Raw genomic sequence first — 23,863 nt, 5'->3', positions numbered from 1 at the left:
TTTTCATATTAAATAAAATGAAAGTTAACATAGTTATCTTATCAAGGTCACGAGAAAAATATTATAAAACATGCCTTGTAAATTAAACAGGAATTTCCACTAACCCTTGTCTAGTTTTCGTTAATTGACACATTTGTTCTTACTTATAAATCACTTTACCATTTTTCAAATGTTGTCAAAAAGAATAGATTTCTTAAATCACAGTGGACCTCATAACATAGGCCCGTAATCATATCATAATGTATCTGATAATTCAATCATTTGATATTATCTCTTAATTCTGTCGATAAATATATCGAAACAAATACGTTCATGTAAAGTATCATATATCTAATACTTTGTTAATGTTTTCAGTTAATATTATATATTATATATACATATCTATATACTCATAATTGTTCGTGAATCGTCGAACACGGTCAAAGGGTAATTGATTACATGAATGTAGTTCCAAACTTTTTGAGATTCAACATTACAAATTCTGCTTATCGTGTCGGAAACATATAAAGGTTAAGTTTAAATTTCGTCGAAAATTTCCGGGTCGTCACACATACGCTTCATGTAATCGAATTGTTTTATTCATATTACTCAATGATGATAAAACTCTATTTATTAAATCATTTTCGTCATCAAAATATTTTTATTGTTAGCCATGACGACTTCGATCAAATTTTGGGGACAAAATTTCTTTAATGGGTAGGTACTGTGACGACCCGGAAATTTCCGACCAGATTTAAACTTAAATTTATTATGATTCCGGCACGATAAACAAAGTCTGTAAAGTTGAGTCTCAAAATTTTGGAACAATTTGCATGGATTCATTTACCCTTTGACTACTCTAGGCGATTCACGAACAATTGTGTGTAAACAAATATGTAAATATATATGTATGAACAAATTCTATACATAAGTAATATTATATATATTGTAATTTATAAATATTAAAGAATCAATAGGTTATATAAATAATAGTAATATATTTGTAATATAAATATTATTACTATAAATTTCACTATTAATATCAACATTTGTATCATTAATATTCTCATATAAAGTATATATGAAATATGAAATTTGACATGTACAGGTATTAGTATTAATATTAACATTAATTCTATTGATATTATTATTATCTGCTTCATTAATATTAGATATTAAAATTTATATAATTAATGTTATTAGGATTGCTTAATACACAGATATATATAGATATATATGAAAATTAATACATGTAAGGTGTTATAATTATTAATATTATTGTTATCATTATTATTATATAACAATACAAATAGTATTATTATCATGAATAAAATTATTATTATTAATATTATAGCTAATATCATTATTCTTACTTATTAATATTATAAATACTATAAAAATAATTATTATTAGTATTATTATTATAGTTACCATTAACAATATTATTACTATCAATTTCACCAAAATTATTATTAGTGTAATTTATTATTATTACTCTTATTATTTTTACTATTATTATTATTATTAATATTAGTATTTAGATTATTAATAATATAATTATAATTATAAATTATTAATAATATATATATATTATATATATATAAAAGAAAAATCGTATGTAATATCTTTAGAGAATCAAAACCGTTGCATATCACTATCTTGCTGTTTCAATTTTTGTAACTTGTCTCCAATTTGTGTCCAGTCTATATCAGATTTCAAACGCTTCCAAATTCTATTGTGAGTCTCAATCTGCTTTATATTTTTTTATTTTTATTTTTTTCCTCCCCGTACCTGATTGAACAAATTCTGTCGACCTCACATTGGTATTATAAAACAATTCGTTCATGTGTTAAGTAATTCATTCAACCTTCTATATCAAATATAAATTATACATTTAAATTAGTCAAACAAATATTTTTTTTTTAAAGAAAACACAGAACTGTACCCTGTTCTTGTTTCATATTTTCAAAATCACGAATCCTAATCAAATTTGCCAAATGTATAAATGTAGTTTCGTTAGGTATTGTACGCTTAAACTATCTTCAAAATATCAAAGTCCAATTCTTTATATCAAGCACGAATTTTGGAGTCAAAGTTATATTTCAAAAAGTCAAACAGATTGTTCTCGATAAAATTCGAGTTCGTTTTTATGTTTTATGTTAAATTAAGAATCCAGAAAGTTTCTAGGAACAAAATAGAAGATATTTCACGTTGGAATCATAAGTCAAAACAGTCTCAAATTCGAAATTGGATGTTGAGTTATTCATCGTGATTTTTCTGTGTCAATTTCAATTTTTTTTATTTTCTGTATATAATTAAACTCATCACATTAGGATTGTTTTATGTAATTATAAAGTCTTAAATAAAATGAATAATTTGTTGATTAGAATGGATTTAACTCTGGTCGCTTGGTTTCATGAAGAAGATGATAAAAGTTGAAACAATTAAAACGGGTTATATAATAATTATTCTAGGATTTAATCAGAAAAGCATAGATGGAGGAATGGTTAAGAAGGTGTCGGGTTAGCGAGAGGTCTTGGGTTAGAGTCTTGCAATAGCCATATTCTTTTTCAAAGGGCTTCATGAGGTAGTTTCATTTCTATTATTATTATTATTATTATTATTATTATTATTATTATTATTATTATTATTATTATTATTATCATTATAATTATAATTATTATTATTATAATTATAATTATAATTATAATTATAATTATAATTATTATTATTATTATTATTATTATTATAATTATAATAATTATTATTATTATTATTATTATTATTATTATTATTATTATTATTATTATTATTGTGATTATAAATTATTATTGTTATGTTATTATTACTAATTTTAGAAATAAAATTATTATTATTATCATTAATGCAATTAGTATCATTATCATTATTATTTGTAAGTATCATTATTATTATTATTATTATTATTATTATTATTATTATTATTATTATTATTATTATTATTATTATTATTGTTATTATTATTATTAGTGTTATTATTATTATTATTATTATCATTAATATTAAAATGATTAATAAAATTATTGTTATTACTAATATTAGAATATGGTTATTAGTATAACTAGTATTATTATTATCACTGTTATTAGTATTATAATTATTATTAATATTATTATCATATTTAGATTTACAAGTACTAGAAACATCAATATCATTAAGTATTAGAATTTTTATTATCATTAGTATTATTACTAGTAAGCATTATGAATATTAGTTATTACTGTTATTATTACTAATATAAGTATTAGTTACCATTTATTATTATTATTATTATTATTATCATAACCATAGTTACAATTATAATTATTACTATATTTATTGTTATTACTAATATTATTATCAATATAAGTAATATGATTATTAATATTATCATTATTAATATCAAAAACTACCTTTTAGACAGATAGATATTTTGTACATAAAACATACTTATATTATAATTAAATTAAATTCACATAACTATATATATATCAACCAATTAATATTATTTATATAAACACTTATAAATTACAAACTATCGATTTTTAAATATTACATTAAACAATTAAGTATATAAATATGGATATATTAACATAATTATATAAATATTCACTATTATGAATATATACGCAAATTAAACACACATAATATATAAATTAAAGATATAATAAATAAATTTGTTCAGTTATGATTATATGTTTTAATATATATACAAATGGTATAGGTTTGTGAATTCGAAGCCAACCCTGCATTGTTCAATATCGTCATATGTATTTTTACTACAAAATACAGTATTGTGAGCTTCATTTGCTCCCTTTTTAAATGCTTTTGCAATATATATTTTTGAGACTAAGAATACATGCGCTGCTTTTATAAATGTTTGATGAAATAGACACAAGTACCTAAAACTACATTCTATGGCTGGATTATTAAACCGAATATGCCCCTTTTTAGTCTGGTAATCTAAGAATTAGGGAACAGACACCCTAATTGACGTGAATCCTAAAGATAGATCTATTGGGCCCAACAAGCCCTATCCAAAGTACCAGATGCTTTAGTACTTCGAATTTATCATGTCCGAAGGGAGTCCTGGAATGATAGGGGATATTCTATATGCATCTTGTTAAGGTTGGTTACCAGGTGTTCACCATATGAATAATTTTTATCTATATGCAGTTTGCGAAATGCCTGATACGAGATGTATGTTTATGAGAAATGGAAATAAAAATCTTGTGGTCTATTAAAATAATGGAAATGATTGTTTATGATAAACTAATGAACTCACCAACCTTTTTGTTGACACTTTAAAGCATGTTTATTCTCAGGTATGAAAGAAATCTTCCGCTGTGCATTTGCTCATTTTAGAGATATTACTTGGAGTCAGTCATGGCATATTTTGAAAGACGTTGCATTCGAGTCATTGAGTTCATCAAGATTATTATTAAGTCAATTATAGTTGGATGTGTTATGAAATGTTTCGATGCAAAGAAAGTTTGTCTTTTAAAAACGAATGCAATGTTTGTAAAATGTATCATATAGAGGTCAAATACCTCGCAATGTAACCATATGTTATTGTATTCGTCCTTATGGATTAGGACGGGTCGTCTCAAATTTCAACTTCAGGAGAGGGCTCTTCAGCGCCACCACCCTCCGTTGTCTGTTCAGGACTCTTCAATTTCTGTTCAAACTCATTAGTTTTTTCCTTGTCTGCCTCAAGCCCTTTAGCTGTTTTTGGACGCTCCTCAACAATAATTTGATCAAGGGAGTGTTGGTTGAACGTGTTGTACACCTTCATTTCTTCTTCTGCATAAATAATGCAAATGCACACAACATCATACATAAGAACACACACACACACACACACACACACACACACACACATATATATATATATATATATATATATATATATATATATATATATATATATATATATATATATATATATATATATATCATGGCAATGTATTAAGCGCATAACATATTAACATGGGAGCCTACCATGGCCTGTCAACTGAAGTTTTGGCATAAACCCAGTACGCCAATCACAGCTCATACCACAAAGGACTAAGATCGCTTCATAATCAACATTCGATCTCTGAGGAAGCTTCAATGATTTCCATGATTCCACTATTGCTTTATCTCTATCCGTCAGTGTTATAGCTTTGATGATGCCAATCTTGGTCTTGACCCACTTGCGAACACCAGCCCATAGTTGTTGGATAATTTTCTCATCAACAAAGAAAAATGGTGCTTTCCAGTTTTTTAAAGATGACTCTTTCTCACCTACAAAACTTTTCCCCGGTTTGCAGTCAAACGTATACCAGCACTGAATAACTAATCGAGTCATAAAGAACTCGTTAAAAATATGTACCCTAGGTTTCCTATTTAAGCAGTTACAATACATTTTAAATAAAATAATTTTTTGAAGGCCAAAGGGGTGAATTTGGCTAAGATCAATCCCATAATGGGCAAGAATTTTTTGTAAAAAAGCAGAAGGGGGAATACAGAGGTTTCCTACAGTAATTTGTAATTTGTACAGGGTGATTATCTTAGAAGGAGGTTTATTGGCTCTATCATCAGAGGAAGGAACAATTGGGTTCAATCGACTTAGGTTTTTATATGTTATACATAGTTCATCTAATTGTGATTCCGTCATGCTTGATTTAATGGTTCAATTGACGTACTGGTTGATTCGGCCATGGTAGCAAATCAAAACAACATAAACATAAAAGAAGAAAGTTGAGTACTAACCTTGCATGTGTCACTGATAAAAACCCTAGATTTGATTTGAAAAGAAGATCCTTTGAAGAAATTTTGAGAGTTTCGAAAAAAGAAAATAGAAGTTTGGATGGAGTATTTATAGCCAAATTGGAAGGTGGAAAGATATGCTCGATTGAGACACGTGTAGGGGTCAGATGAATTGGGGGTTGGTTTCCAAAATTCAAAAAATAATTAAAATAAAATTATTAATCGAAAGTGGAAGTTTTGGTGGAAAAATCATCATTTGGATTACATCAAGTTAGACTAACAGACGGCTACAGCAGGTTCATGTTTTCAAGGAAAAATTCACTTTTTATTTTTTAGTTTAATGACTATATTTTTTTTTACAAAATTAAAGACATTAAACTGGAGAGAGGGGGGGGGGGGGGGGGACTTAATGGTGTATCCTAGCGGATACACGCATAAAAACATCATTTTTATACAAAAGAAAGGATCGAAAAGCATAAAAGATAGCAATTGTGGTAGTTTTTGCTAATATCCATCCAGCGCTCAGCCAGGCTGCCCAGCGTCATGTGTAAGCAGGCAGCTTCTATTCTTATGCCCTTGATTAGGCGCATGAACGGAACGCAACCACGTCAGCCCATGCCAAAGGTGATTCTGGATATTTCGTATTATCAGATTAATCAGCATTTAACACGTGTTTCCGAGAATTTCGGACATTCTACGCCTATAAATAGACCCCCTGGGTCACCACATTAAACAGTTAAGTTCGTAATCAAGGAAGGTTTTTGAGACAGAGGATTAAATCAAATAAAAGCAAGGGTCAGAGAGTACACTTTCTCTCACACACAGTACTTTCTCACTCTAGAACTTCACCGCTTAGCAACAAAATGCTAAACAGACCACTCTCAGCTTGGCTTAAAGACTGATAAGGCCACCCCACAGATACCTCATCCGTGTTCCGTGTCTGCAGGGATTCTTTCCCAAGGGAAAACATCAGTCTGCAATAAATCTCTCCACGCTAGGCAGTTCTAGCATTGTACTGGTACCTTTTAGTCGCTAGATGGAAAATATTACCAACACTATATATAGTTTAAATGTTGAGAATAGCGACACCGAATTATAGTAAACTGCTAGTAATAATTGAAATATCGAAAATAATTGAACTATATATAGTTTACATGTGTTTATTGACTATAGTATTTACCTACCAAGCTACCATATTTGACAATCTCCCACTTATCTCCCACTTTAATATTCGATTGAAGCTCAATCAATCTTCACATGATAATCCTTCCTTTCCAATGATGTTTGTAACGACCCTGGTTTTTCCAACGTTATTTATTAATAATTATTATTATTAATACGCTTGATTAAACGAATGTATGCGATTACATTTACATGTTGCTTTAACTGTCCGTACTTGAACTTTAAATGCCCGAAACGTCTTGGTGACACCCGGAACTTGCACGAATAATATTTTCAAGTATTATTTACATTCATGATTAATTTTATTAATCATTTAGGTTAACTATAATGGTTAGTTAGTTACTTGGGCTTAACTTGGACTTTTAGTGGATTACTAGCTAACTACTCACTACTTGGGCCTTTTAAGAGTTAATGGACTTGTATAAGCCCACCCTACTTATTACTTGGATTAATTAGCCCACTCTTGAAGCTTGTAAGTATCATTTAGCTTGGAACTAACTAGTTTGACCATTTGGAATCTTGTTGGCTCACTATCCCCATGCACACCACCTTATTGTCCAACTTTAAGCCTTCTTTACATGTAATTATCCAACAAACCATGCACTCTTTCCCTTGGGGCTGCAGGCCGTGAGTTTTGTGGCTTCAAGGAGTCCACACTTCATTATTTCTTCATTACTTGTTCACTTGAAATCTCTCACTCAAACACACACACTTTACTTGCTTCATCTTTTCTCTTATCTTTCTCTCAAGTTCTTCTTTCTTTCTTGTAAGTAACAACTTCTTTTCTTCTTTTCTTTGTTGATAAAAACTGATTTCTACATGAACATAATCATCATCAATCTTTGTTGTTAAAACTTTTGTCACTTGTTCTTGTTTAAAGTTAATTACTTGTAGGTTACTAAGTTGTTTACTTACTTACTTTCATGTTACAAGATCAAACTTCTTAGTTTGATTCTTCATTTATATCTTGTATTTAACAAGAACATCAAGAACATAATCTCTCTAGTTATGTTCTACATATTTTGTTTCAAAGAATTAAAGTTCATAGTTGTATAAACTCTTTACTTGTAGTTCTTGAAGTAACTTTGAAGTTACTTCACTTAAAGATCAACTTGGGTTGAATCTTTAAAAGTAAGAGCAACTATGAATCATCTTCTTGTTTAGTTAGCTTTCTACTCTATTTGTTTCAAAGATTTAAAGTTTATAATCTTTATAATTGTTACTTGTGTTCTTGTTTGTTGTATGTTACTAGAATACCACCTTCATGGTTGGTTTAGGCTTATCATTCATTTTTATTTATTTCTTATTGTTAGTTGCTTACTACACATTTGAACAAGGACATGAAACCAACAAGAGCTTACACTTTGGTGCAAGTATCATGGATCCAACACTTGGTTGTGATCTTTCTTAGTGTTCATGAACTTGTTCATAAACTTACATGTAACCTTGGTTCATCAAACACTTACAACACTTGCACTTGAGTTATGATGGACAAACCTTAGTCTAAATGATGTTAATACATCAACGAGTTGTACACTTGAAGCTATACGCATCAAGGATGAGAACCGTGATGAACATCAAGCACCGAGACAACCGGAACTCTCCAAAACCCACTGTTCTGTCCAAGACCTACTGACCTGATGCTTCTGGAACAGACCAGTAGACCTGGGCTGTTCTAACCTTGATTTTTAGATAGAACTTTTCGAGTAGATAACTTTTCATATAGGACTCATCTTAATCCGAGTTACGGTTTAGGATTTATGGCCCTCCGATCGTTACCATGTCCTTTAAGTTGTGCAGAAATTTCTGACCTACTCGCACTTAGACCGTCGCCACGGTCAAACCAAGACGAGTTTGCTTCTGTAAATTTTACCACACTTAAGGGACTCATAGACGGAGCCATGACCACTGGTCTCACCTTAATTCAGTAAGGGTAGAGGCCGTGGTGACTGACCGAAGTCAGCCTTTGTTTTAAACGACTTTCATAAACGAGTCTTACTTGTTACCTTTTGTTTAATGATGATTGATGATGACCCTTATGACCTTAATTACGTACTTGTAAACCTTTTGAGACGACTTATTGACTTAGTGCTATTTGACTTAGGTTGAGGACGTTTGGACCGTTACTTGCACACCACTTTCCGACTACTACCTTACCATTACTACTAATCATTGTGAGTTATAGCATTCCCTTTTTACTTTAACCTATTTTGGGAACTGAGAATACATGCAGAATTTTATGTTTTACATACTAGGCACGAGTACTTAAACTTTATATATGTGTGGGTTATATAACGGCAGAAACATTCCCTTTAGCTCGGTAACGTTTAATCATTGGTTTTTGAACCGTGAACGCGAATCTTAGATATGGATCCATAGGGTTTGACATCCCCACTCGGGCTAGTAGCGCTAGCATTTAACGAGTGTTTAATACTTCGAGGTTATACGCACTTGCCAAGTGCACTTTAAGGGGGTACATTAAACGTTAAGTTAGTTACCGGGTGCCCACGGTTAAGCATATACTTTTACATACTTTTGAAACGCTCGTTGTAGCACTGAAATCTCGTGGCCTACTTACATTACTGTTATACTTAAACTATAGCTCACCAACCTTTGTGTTGACCTTTTTAAGCATGTATTTTCTCAGGTGCTTGAAGTCGCTTCCGCTATCTTACTAGTCGTGCTGTAGAACCCGCTGCCTAGAGTTGTTATCGCATGACTACTTATGTTGCATTCAAACTTTTTACTTATGAACTTATGTTATGTAACGACCATTATGGTCACGTACACTTATTTAATGCTTCTACTTAGCGAAGCATACTTTTGATTTGTAAAACAATTGACGTATGTTATGACGTCACTTTTATTTATGAATGTAAACTCTGTTTTGAAAACGCATATAGTACTTAACCTTGTAATGATCCTGTTGTTGATGGTCCGTACATGATGATTTAGTACGGGGCGTCACATTTGGTATCAGAGCATTGGTTGTAGGGAATTAGGATGCATTAGTGAGTCTAAGACCGACCCGAGTAGGATTCACTAATAGGACTAATCTACAACTTGTTAGTTTACTTGTTTCCGCTAAACTTGCTGCATGCTGCTGCTTACTGTTACTGCTATATGCCGTATGCTACTACGTGATTTCACTACTGCATGCTATTACTTGCTTTCGATTGCATGCTAGTTTCGTACGATTACTGATATTGCCATGCTACTTATTGTTATACATGATTTAAACTGTTGGCCTATTATTTGCTTGCTTTATGACATACTGACATGGAAAATTTATTTTTCCTTGTTCAGATGTCGGACGTTCCACCTACTGACATCCCGAGCGGCTCAGGCCCCGTTGTTCCACCCACTGCTGCACCTGTTGCTGCTGCTGCTGCTGCTGCTGCTGCCGACATTCCGGCCCCGACACCCACTGGCGACCCCGGCGCCTCTAGTTCTGGAGCTAGCTCTAGTGTGCCTATCCCGGCGTCTTCTTCCAGACCCCTGAGGCAACTGGCTCGCATTGGTGGCATGGAGATCCCCGCAGAGTTCGGGGAAGGTCCCTTCCGTAATCACTGGCGCACACCTTGCCGACGCACTGCCGACGGCCGCTTAGCCGTGATTACGCCAGGCCGACACCGACAGATGTTGGCCGCTTTCGGATACGTTGAGCCACCCGCGCCACCACCGCATGATTCAGACGACGGTTCTTCCACCGATGCTTCTTCAGACGACACCTCATCTGACGACTCCAGTGATGAGGAGGATCCCGCTGACCGACCGATTCAGGCACCTTCTACCCCGCCGAAGAAGCGGTATCGCTTCGCTGGCATAATTCCTGGTCGTACTATCACTGACGCTTATGGTCGGCGTCGTAGGATCACTGCTCGTAAACGGCTGGTGCCGTACCCCGCCGACCCACTGATATTACCGTCTCCACCCAGAGCCGGACCATCCACTTCAGCACCACCGGCTCCACCTGCACCGCCAGCACCACCTGCCCCACCATCTTCCTCTAATGAGGAAATGAGGCGGGAGATTGAGATTCTCCAGACTCGAGTTACTGAGCTCGAGGAGCAGTTGGCTCATGTTTTGGACATCTTGTACCCACCATCGCCGTAGGACTTTGTACTGGATTCTGTATTGTAATCTCTTTTTGTAATTTCATATTTCACTTATGTAATGTACGAACTTATTGTAATGTATGAACTTATTATCATTAATGAATGGAATTTGTGTTGTTACTTTGTGCGCAAGTGTTCTATTTACGTTATCATCTCATGGTTTTGTGGTACTTATATCTGCTTGCGTTATTTAATCAACACGTGTTGTGCTGTGCTCATGTTGGTTGTTATATAATGTACTATTATTATTTGCATTATGGATTTTGACTTGAGTCAAAATGTTTGTATAGAACATCATGGCCAACGGGAGATCTATCCCCACCGCGGCACAAATTGAGGAAATGATTAACGAGCGAGTCGCTGCTGCACTAGCTGAAAGACAACCCCAAGTTCCACCACCACCGCCTGTCAATCCACCTGTCGTTCGAGATGGGTGTACTTACAAGGAATTTCAAAACTGCAAGCCACACTACTTCAGTGGCACTGAGGGACCCGTCGGTCTCACCAGATGGTTCGAAAAGTTGGAATCGGTATTCAGGGTTAGCAATTGTTCTGAGGCTAACAAAACGAAATTTGCATCTTGTACGCTGTCTGATGGCGCGCTCACATGGTGGAATACCATGGCCCAAGCGAAAGGAATTGATGAGGCGTATGCTACGCCTTGGGAAGAATTTAAATGTGCTATGATCGAGGAATACTGTCCGAGAACCGAGATTCAAAAGATGGAAATCGAATTTATGCAATTGAAGACTGTAGGGAACGACCTTAACAGCTACAACCGTAGGTTTTTGGAATTGGCTCTTATGTGTCCAACCATGGTCACCCCCGAATTTAAGCGTTTGGAGAAATACTTCTCGGGACTTCCTAAGTCCATCAAGGGTAATGTTACCTCATCCAAGCCACCAAGTGTTCCCGAAGCGATGCGCATGGCGCATACTCTCTTGAATCAAATCATCCTTGACGAGCCGGAGAAGGCTAAGTTCGAAACTGTTAGTGGTGAAAAGAGGAAATGGGACAACAACCACAACAACAACAGGGGTAGGAACTATGATCAAAACCCGGCAAAACGACATGAAGGGTTCAGGCAAAACAACAACATGCACAACAACACCAACCCCAACAACAACAACCGCACCAATCCGAACTACAAAGGAACCTTACCACAATGCAATAGGTGCTACAAGCACCACACTGGGTATTGCAATGTTATCTGTGAGAAGTGCCAACGATCTGGACATGTTGGCAAGGATTGCAAGGTTACCACTTTGAATGTGAAGCCAAACCACAACAACAATGGGCCTAAGAAGTGTTATGAATGTGGAAAGACGGGCCATTTCAGAAACGAGTGTCCTAACAAGCGTAAGGATGGCGGACCACCACGTGCTAGAGCCTTCAATGTTAATGCAAGGGACGCTCGCGACAACCCCGACTTGGTGACAGGTATATTCAAGATCAACAATCTTTTAGCTTCTGTCCTATTTGATACTGGTGCCGATAGGAGCTATGTGTGTAGACATTTTTGTGATAAGTTAGATTGGTCGTTAGTTCCCTTGAAGGAAGGTATGCTTGTCGAGGTCGCCAATGGAAAACTTGAAAAGGTCGACCATATTAGTCGTGGAGCTATTATCAACATAGCTGGTGCAGATTTCGAAATTGATTTGATACCTATCAAACTGGGAAGTTTTGACGTGATCGTCGGTATGGATTGGTTGAGCAAGATAAAGGCCGATGTTATCTGTGGAGATAAAGCACTTCGCATACCACAAGGAGATGGCGAACCACTGGTTATCTATGGAGAGAGATGTACCTCGAAGTTGAACCTCATTAGTTGCGTGAAAGCGCAAAAGATTATGAAGAAGGGACGCTTTGCTGTCCTAGCACATGTGAAAGCGGTAGAAACTGAGGTGAAGAGCGTAAACGACGTTCAAATTGTGAACGAATTTTCCGATGTCTTCCCAGAGGAATTGCCTGGATTACCACCGCCGAGAGCCGTAGAATTTCAGATTGATTTAGTGCCAGCAGCTGCACCTGTAGCTCGAGCACCTTATAGACTCGCACCTTCCGAGATGCAAGAATTACAGAGTCAACTACAAGAGCTATTAGATCGAGGGTTTATCCAACCAAGCTTCTCGCCTTGGGGCGCACCTGTGTTGTTTGTAAAGAAGAAGGATGGATCCTTCCGTATGTGTATCGACTACCGTGAACTCAACAAATTGACTATCAAGAATCGATATCCTCTTCCACGAATTGATGATCTTTTTGATCAACTACAAGGATCGAGCGTTTATTCAAAGATCGATTTGCGATCCGGATATCACCAGCTGAGGGTGAAGGAAAGTGACGTGATGAAAACTGCATTCAGGACCCGTTATGGTCATTATGAGTTCCTCGTAATGCCATTCGGTTTGACAAATGCACCTGCCGTGTTCATGGATCTCATGAATCGTGTCTGCAAGCCTTACTTGGATAAGTTTGTTATCGTCTTCATAGATGATATCCTCATCTACTCTAAGAGCGAAGAAGAACATGAGCAACACCTTCGGCTTGTGCTTGAACTCTTAAGACAAGAGCAACTTTACGCCAAATTCTCCAAGTGCGAATTTTGGTTGAAGGAAGTACAGTTTTTGGGTCATGTTGTGAGCGACCAGGGTATCAAAGTTGATCCCGCCAAGATTGAAGCCATCAGCAAGTGGGAGACCCCCACTACTCCAACGCATATCCGCCAATTTCTAGGTCTCGCCGGTTATTATCGAAGGTTTATCGAAGGATTTTCTCTGATTGCGCGTCCTTTGACCGCACTGACTCACAAGGGCAAGAAGTGCATTTGGGAACCCACACACGAATCAGCATTCCAAACTTTGAAGAAGAAGTTAACCTCCGCACCTATCCTATCACTCCCTGAAGGCAGTGACGACTTTGTTGTTTATTGCGATGCATCGAAGAGTGGTTTTGGTTGTGTACTGATGCAACGATCAAAGGTTATTGCCTATGCCTCCCGCCAATTGAAGATTCACGAGCGGAACTACACTACACATGATCTTGAACTTGGAGCCGTTGTCTTTGCACTCAAATTGTGGAGACATTATTTGTATGGAACTAAGAGCACTATCTTCACCGATCACAAGAGTCTCCAGCACATCTTCGATCAGAAGCAATTGAATATGAGACAGCGTCGATGGATCGAGACGCTCAACGACTACGATTGTGAACTCCGTTATCACCCTGGCAAGGCCAATGTTGTAGCTGACGCTTTAAGCCGAAAGGAGAGGACGGCACCTCTCCGTGTTAGGGCTCTGAACATCACCATCCATTCGAACCTCAACAACCAGATCAGAGTAGCCCAAGTTGAGGCTCTCAAGGAGGAGAACATATCTCACGAGCATTTGAACATACTTGTCTCTCGATTCGAGGTTAGAGAGTCTGGACTCCGATGTTATGCCGGAAGAATTTGGGTACCTTACTATGGAGATCTGCGAAGCCTGATACTTGATGAAGCACACAAATCGAGATATTCGATTCACCCCGGTGCAGGTAAGATGTACCACGACCTTAAAGAACAGTATTGGTGGCCGAATCTTAAGAAGGACGTTGCGACTTATGTTGGTAAGTGTTTGACTTGCTCGAAGGTTAAAGCCGAGCATCAGAGACCTTCTGGGTTACTTCAACAGCCGGAAATCCCACAATGGAAGTGGGAAAGGATCACAATGGATTTCATTACTAAGCTGCCGAAGACGGTGGGCGGATGCGATACTATTTGGGTTATTGTTGACCGCCTCACCAAATCTGCACACTTCCTAGCGATGAAGGAAACTGATACAATGGAAAGACTTGCTCAGCTGTACATCAAAGAGGTTGTATCTCGTCATGGTGTACCTTTATCAATCATCTCCGATCGCGATCCCCGTTTTGCTTCCAGATTTTGGCGTTCTTTGCAAGAAGCCATGGGAACTCGTCTTGACATGAGTACTGCTTATCATCCTCAGACTGACGGGCAAAGTGAACGAACGATTCAGACCTTGGAGGACATGCTGCGTGCATGTGTCATTGATTTTGGAAAGGCCTGGGAAAGGCATTTGCCACTCGCCGAATTCTCGTACAACAACAGTTATCACTCAAGCATTAATGCTGCACCTTTTAAAGCATTGTATGGTCGTAAGTGCCGATCTCCTATTTGTTGGGCCGAAGTAGGCGAAAAGCAAATCACCGGACCCGAGGTAGTTCACGAAACCACGGAGAAGATTGCTCAGATCCAAGCTAGACTTAAGACTGCCCGTGATCGCCAAAAGAGCTATGCCGATCTTAAACGGAAAGACTTTGAATTTAATGTTGGTGATCGTGTAATGTTGAAGGTTGCACCTTGGAAAGGTGTGATCCGTTTTGGAAAACGTGGAAAGTTGAACCCACGATACATTGGTCCATTCGAGATCTTGGAACGTGTTGGACCAGTTGCTTACCGTTTGGATCTACCAGCACAATTGAGCTCAGTTCATCCTACCTTCCATGTGTCAAACTTGAAGAAGTGTCTTGCTGCACCCGAACTCATCATACCTTTGGAAGAACTTACTATTGATGACAAACTCCACTTTGTGGAGGAACCTGTTGAGATTATGGATCGTGAGATCAAAACTTTGAAATGCAACAAGATTCCGATTGTACGAGTACGATGGAATGCCAAACGAGGACCTGAGTTTACTTGGGAACGAGAGGATCAAATGATGCGGAAATATCCTCATCTTTTCCCGACTCCTCCATCTACTTCAGCTTAAATTTCGGGACGAAATTTTCTTTAACAGGTGGGTAATGTAACGACCCTGGTTTTTCCAACGTTATTTATTAATAATTATTATTATTAATACGCTTGATTAAACGAATGTATGCGATTACATTTACATGTTGCTTTAACTGTCCGTACTTGAACTTTAAATGCCCGAAACGTCTTGGTGACACCCGGAACTTGCACGAATAATATTTTCAAGTATTATTTACATTCATGATTAATTTTATTAATCATTTAGGTTAACTATAATGGTTAGTTAGTTACTTGGGCTTAACTTGGACTTTTAGTGGATTACTAGCTAACTACTCACTACTTGGGCCTTTTAAGAGTTAATGGACTTGTATAAGCCCACCCTACTTATTACTTGGATTAATTAGCCCACTCTTGAAGCTTGTAAGTATCATTTAGCTTGGAACTAACTAGTTTGACCATTTGGAATCTTGTTGGCTCACTATCCCCATGCACACCACCTTATTGTCCAACTTTAAGCCTTCTTTACATGTAATTATCCAACAAACCATGCACTCTTTCCCTTGGGGCTGCAGGCCGTGAGTTTTGTGGCTTCAAGGAGTCCACACTTCATTATTTCTTCATTACTTGTTCACTTGAAATCTCTCACTCAAACACACACACTTTACTTGCTTCATCTTTTCTCTTATCTTTCTCTCAAGTTCTTCTTTCTTTCTTGTAAGTAACAACTTCTTTTCTTCTTTTCTTTGTTGATAAAAACTGATTTCTACATGAACATAATCATCATCAATCTTTGTTGTTAAAACTTTTGTCACTTGTTCTTGTTTAAAGTTAATTACTTGTAGGTTACTAAGTTGTTTACTTACTTACTTTCATGTTACAAGATCAAACTTCTTAGTTTGATTCTTCATTTATATCTTGTATTTAACAAGAACATCAAGAACATAATCTCTCTAGTTATGTTCTACATATTTTGTTTCAAAGAATTAAAGTTCATAGTTGTATAAACTCTTTACTTGTAGTTCTTGAAGTAACTTTGAAGTTACTTCACTTAAAGATCAACTTGGGTTGAATCTTTAAAAGTAAGAGCAACTATGAATCATCTTCTTGTTTAGTTAGCTTTCTACTCTATTTGTTTCAAAGATTTAAAGTTTATAATCTTTATAATTGTTACTTGTGTTCTTGTTTGTTGTATGTTACTAGAATACCACCTTCATGGTTGGTTTAGGCTTATCATTCATTTTTATTTATTTCTTATTGTTAGTTGCTTACTACACATTTGAACAAGGACATGAAACCAACAAGAGCTTACACTTTGGTGCAAGTATCATGGATCCAACACTTGGTTGTGATCTTTCTTAGTGTTCATGAACTTGTTCATAAACTTACATGTAACCTTGGTTCATCAAACACTTACAACACTTGCACTTGAGTTATGATGGACAAACCTTGGTCTAAATGATGTTAATACATCAACGAGTTGTACACTTGAAGCTATACGCATCAAGGATGAGAACCGTGATGAACATCAAGCACCGAGACAACCGGAACTCTCCAAAACCCACTGTTCTGTCCAAGACCTACTGACCTGATGCTTCTGGAACAGACCAGTAGACCTGGGCTGTTCTAACCTTGATTTTTAGATAGAACTTTTCGAGTAGATAACTTTTCATATAGGACTCGTCTTAATCCGAGTTACGGTTTAGGATTTATGGCCCTCCGATCGTTACCATGTCCTTTAAGTTGTGCAGAAATTTCTGACCTACTCGCACTTAGACCGTCGCCACGGTCAAACCAAGACGAGTTTGCTTCTGTAAATTTTACCACACTTAAGGGACTCATAGACGGAGCCATGACCACTGGTCTCACCTTAATTCAGTAAGGGTAGAGGCCGTGGTGACTGACCGAAGTCAGCCTTTGTTTTAAACGACTTTCATAAACGAGTCTTACTTGTTACCTTTTGTTTAATGATGATTGATGATGACCCTTATGACCTTAATTACGTACTTGTAAACCTTTTGAGACGACTTATTGACTTAGTGCTATTTGACTTAGGTTGAGGACGTTTGGACCGTTACTTGCACACCACTTTCCGACTACTACCTTACCATTACTACTAATCATTGTGAGTTATAGCATTCCCTTTTTACTTTAACCTATTTTGGGAACTGAGAATACATGCGGAATTTTATGTTTTACATACTAGGCACGAGTACTTAAACTTTATATATGTGTGGGTTATATAACGGCAGAAACATTCCCTTTAGCTCGGTAACGTTTAATCATTGGTTTTTGAACCGTGAACGCGAATCTTAGATATGGATCCATAGGGTTTGACATCCCCACTCGGGCTAGTAGCGCTAGCATTTAACGAGTGTTTAATACTTCGAGGTTATACGCACTTGCCAAGTGCACTTTAAGGGGGTACATTAAACGTTAAGTTAGTTACCGGGTGCCCACGGTTAAGCATATACTTTTACATACTTTTGAAACGCTCGTTGTAGCACTGAAATCTCGTGGCCTACTTACATTACTGTTATACTTAAACTATAGCTCACCAACCTTTGTGTTGACCTTTTTAAGCATGTATTTTCTCAGGTGCTTGAAGTCGCTTCCGCTATCTTACTAGTCGTGCTGTAGAACCCGCTGCCTAGAGTTGTTATCGCATGACTACTTATGTTGCATTCAAACTTTTTACTTATGAACTTATGTTATGTAACGACCATTATGGTCACGTACACTTATTTAATGCTTCTACTTAGCGAAGCATACTTTTGATTTGTAAAACAATTGACGTATGTTATGACGTCACTTTTATTTATGAATGTAAACTCTGTTTTGAAAACGCATATAGTACTTAACCTTGTAATGATCCTGTTGTTGATGGTCCGTACATGATGATTTAGTACGGGGCGTCACAATGTTGCTTACGTTTTCGCTAGGCCATATGAGGAATACAACCAAATAAACTTATCACTGTTGATAGACTTTGTTAGAAAATCAGCCACATTGTTTTTGGTATGAATTTTTTGCACATCCAGGGTTCCTTCCACTTTCTCACGAACGAAGTGATATTGAACTCGTATATGCTTTGTCTTTGAATGAATGCTGGATTTCTTGCAAGATGCAATGCACTATGGTTGTCACAAAACAGAGTAATATTTTTTGTTTGTTTGTGCCCGAGTTCCTCCAACAACATCTTCAACCACACTGCCTCTTTAGTAGCTTGAGTAGGTGCCACATATTCTGCTTTTGTTGTTGACGTCGCCACAACTGACTGCAGTTTTGAAACTCAGCTTACTTTTCCACCATAAAGTGTAAAAACATACACGGTGACAGATTTACTTTTATCCATATCACCTGCATAATCTGAATCAACATACCATTTGACAATAAATTCTGGTTCCCCATAACATAATGCAACATCTAAGGTTACCTTGAGGTATCTTGGGATCCTCTTTACCGTATTCCAATGCTGTTTACCAGGATTCACCATGTACTGTGTAACAACCTTGTTATTTCCGTTCGGCTTTGTTGACTGTCCGTTAAGTTATTTAACGGTACTTACTTGCGTTTTGTGTATTTAATTGAATTAAATGCATATTTGGTTCTTGGAGAACTATTATAATTAATATGTGAATATATTAATCTGGAAACTTATTTCATGGTTTGAAATACAGAGAAAACGATACGGTTTTAAAAACTGCAATGGATGTCTTATGGGACTACGAAACGCTCGATTTTTAATAAAATAATTACTTTTAATAATTATTAACTTTAAGAAAAACTTATTTAATTTATTATTTATTTAATGAATTATACTTGGTGGATTGCGTTTCAACGATCGGTTAACGTTCCGAGAACTCGGTACGGAATAACAGCACTCGAAACAGATCACCCGAACTCACATGTAAGGATTACAGAGAACTCGGTATTGGATTCATGCAATAAAGAGGCAATCTTGATGTTCAAAACTTGTAGAATGATAGATTCTACTTTTAGTTGTGTGTTGATGGTTGAACCTTGGTCAAAGTAATGCTAAAACATCAAAGAGTTGTACACTTGAAGCTTACAAGCATCAAGGATGAGAACCGTGATGAGCATCAAGTACTTAGAACCTCACCGGAGCAATTGTTTGCTCTTTTTAGGGGTATGATCAGACTCCTGGGCGTCTGGAATATTAATTTTCAGATAGTTTGTTTTGAGTAGATGACTTTTCGTTTAGGCCTCGACTTAATCCGATATACGGTTTAGGATTTATGTCCTTCCGAAAGTCACTACGCCCTGGTAACGTTGTGCTAAAATTTCTGACCTACTCGCACTTAAACCATCGCCACGGTCAAACAAAGACAAGTTAGGTTCTGAAAATTGGTCAACGGTTAGAGGACTCACATACAGAGCCATATCCACTGACTACGCATCTTTTCGATTTGTATAGAGGTCTTAACAGCTATCCGAAGTCAGCCTTTTGTTTCGATCTCTATTCTTGTAAAACTTACCTTAGTGTTGATGAATGATGATGCTAATGATGATGTCGATGATGACACTTAAACTTAATGTATTCACTTTTAACCTTTTGGGACAACATACTGACCTAGTGACCTTTGACTTAGGTTGACGATCTTTCGAACCAACTTACTACCTGCATACGTTTCGTATTGACTTTTACTGCTTAATCACTGTGAGTTATAGCTTCCCTTTTTACTTATACTATTTTTGGGACTGAGAATACATGCGCTTTTTATGTTTTACTTACTTGACACGAGTACTTAAACTTTACATATGTGTGGGTTATATAACGGCATAAAGATTCCCCTTAGCACGGTAACGTTTAATCATTGGTTTTGAACCGGTGAACACGAATATTAGATATGGATCCATAGGGTTTGACATCCCCACTCGGGCTAGTCGCGCTAGCATTTAACAGGTGTTTAATACTTCGAGGACATACGCACTCGCCAAGTGTACTTTTAGGGGGTATTACTATTACGTTAAGTTAGTTACTGGGTGCCCACGGATAAGCATATAGTTTTCATACTGTTTTGAATACGATAACTCGTGGTCTACATTACTTTACTGATTACAAACTATAGCTCACCAACATTCGTGTTGACTTTTAAGCGTATATTTCTCAGGTGCTTAGACGATGTTGCTTCCGCTGTTAGACTTGCTGTCTTGGTGTTATAGACTTGCTGTTATGGACCTGCTGTGTTAGATTTCTGCTGCATTACTTAGAGATGTCTCAATCATGAAACTTTTATCTTGCATTCGTAACTTATGTTATTTTCAAATAATGACTTTGTAACGACCTTTGTGTCACGTTATCTTTTGTAAATGCAATCTTTTTATGAATGCAAAACTGGTTTTCAAACAGCATGTAGTATTTGACCGTGTAAAGATCCTGTTGTTGACGAATCGTACACGATGGTTTTGTACGGGGCGTCACATTTGGTATCAGAGCATTGGTTGTAGGGAATTAGGTTACATTAGTGAGTCTAGACCAGACCGAGTAGGATTCACTAATAGGACTAATCTACAACTTGCTCGTTTACTTGTTCCTGCTTACTACTACTGCATGTTACTGATTACTTATACTGCCATATGATCTTGCTGCATGCTACTGCTTACCTTTACTGCTATGTGAACTTGTTGTATGCTATTGCTTATCCTCGTTACTGCATGCTACTGTCTGCTTTCGATTGCATGTTACTTTGTTTAGTACTGTTGTTATTGTCGTGCTATGTACAGCGGTAGACGATTTAGGTTGCTGTAGTGCCTGATTACGTGCTTGCTATATGTCTTACTGACATGGAAAAAGTTATTTTTCCTTGTTCAGATGACAGAAATGTTGTCCATGACCTTTGACTTTGAGAGTGACTCAGAGACGACTGTTGCCTCGCCTACGATTGTTGCTGATTCACCGCTACCCTTTGACGACTCTGGAGATTCACCTTCTAGTGGACTCATGCTTGACCTGATGGACATCTCAAACGGAGACAAGGATCCAGAGGAGATTCCAGCACCACCCAGCCCTAGACTCCCGGAGCCACAGCACCATTCCGGTGATGCTGTGATTTCTGGGGGAAATGGAGACGTTCCTTTCCATAACGAGCATAGACATTGGGCTAGACGCACCGCTGATGGATGTGTTGTACCGATTCCACCAGGAAGATATCTACTTATGACCACCGGCCAGGCACATCCACCCTCAGATGATTCAGACGATTCATCATCCGACGACTCCAGCGAGGAGGATCCCGAGGAGGATTCTGAGGAGGACCCTAAGGAGGAGCCCGTGCAGCCGCCCTCTACCCTGTTGAAGAAGCGGTATCGTTTCGATGGTACTGTTATCCCAGGGATTAACGGAGGAAGACCGTTCATGGATGCACATGGACAGTTGGTTAAGGTCACAGCCCATAAGAGGGTCGTACCGTATCCCGCCGATCCATTCGTGTGTAAGACCACTCACACTGTGCCGCCTACATCAGCACCACCTGCACCATCCGCACCACCTGCACCACCTGCCACACCAGCATCCCCCGTCATTGAGGAACTGACGAAGGAAGTGCATGCCCTCCGTGCTCGGGTGACTGAGCTCGAGGATCAGATGTCCCACCTGATGGACACCATTTACCCTCCATCACCATAGGGATATTGTATTAGATTTTGTTATGTAATCTCGTTGGTAGTTTCATGTTTTACTCATGTATTGTACGAACCTTATGTATGCAACTTTCTTATTAATGAATGGAACTTAATGTTGTTTAATTATTATACGGTGTTCTTTTTAGGTTATTACCTGATGGTTTTCGTGCTAACTGTAACTAGCTAGCCATGCTTAGTTAGCGTGTATTGTGATATTTCCCGGTTGATTACCTTATGCTATAGCATTATGAATTGTTGAATGCGGAATTTTGACTTAAAGTCGAAATTTTTGTTTATAAAATCAATGGCGAACGGAAGAGTTCCAAGGGACTTACCCACAACAGCTCAGATTAAGGAGATGATAGCTGCTCGAGTAGCTGCAGCTATGGCAAATGCCAACCCTGCTCCAGCTCCACCGACCAACCCAGCTGTTCAGAACGGGTGTACCTATAAGGAATTCCAAAGCTGCAAGCCCTACAATTTCAGTGGTACTGAAGGGCCAGTTGGGCTGACGAGATGGTTTGAGAAGTTGGAATCTGTGTTCCGTGTGAGTAACTGCTCCGAGAGGAATAAGACTAAGTTCGCGTCCTGCACTTTGTCGGATGGCGCTTTAACTTGGTGGAACACACTCGCCCAGGCCAAGAGAATTGACGAGGCTTATGATACACCATGGGTGGAGTTTAAGAGTGCTATGATCGAGGAGTATTGCCCCTGAACTGAAATTCAGAAGATGGAAGCGGAGTTTTGGGAACAGAAAGTTGTAGGGAATGATCTTGATGGCTATAACCGAAGGTACTTGGAGTTAGGTTTGATGTGCCCCACGATGGTTACTCCTGAAATTAAGCGAATGGAATGATATTTGTGGGGACTTCCCAAGGACATTCAAGGAAATGTCACTTTATCGAAACCAGCGAATGTCTCAGAAGCTATGCGTATGGCACACACCCTGATGAATCAAATTACCCGCTAAGAGCCAGAAAAGGCGAAATCAGAATCGGGAGCTAGTAATGGGAAGCGTAAGTGGTACGGAAGTAAGGGAAAAGGTTTTGACCAGAACCCGACTAAGAGGTATGAGAATTTCAAAGTGAACAACGATTGGAGGAACCCGAACCCGAACCCTAGCTCGAACCCTAACTCATGCTGAGTTTCTAATGGAATGTGATGATTCACAATGCCATCATCATGTGACATGTTACACGACTCTTACATTCTACATAATCTTCAAACATATCAAGAACATATCTTCCTGATACTTCTATCATTTCTATTGAATTCTGGTAATTTGACAAATCAAGATCGTGCCATTACGATTCCCATCTTAGAATATTAACTATGTTAATTTCAAAATCCATACTTACAAATTATGGACCATTATTCGCTTGACTTGAGTCAGAAAGAGAAAACAAGAGCATGGAGCTCCGGA

The sequence above is a fragment of the Rutidosis leptorrhynchoides genome, chromosome 4, assembly GCF_046630445.1.
Source record: "Rutidosis leptorrhynchoides isolate AG116_Rl617_1_P2 chromosome 4, CSIRO_AGI_Rlap_v1, whole genome shotgun sequence".
In the NCBI taxonomy this organism is placed as follows: Eukaryota; Viridiplantae; Streptophyta; class Magnoliopsida; order Asterales; family Asteraceae; genus Rutidosis; species Rutidosis leptorrhynchoides.
This window is presented reverse-complemented; position numbering follows the sequence as displayed.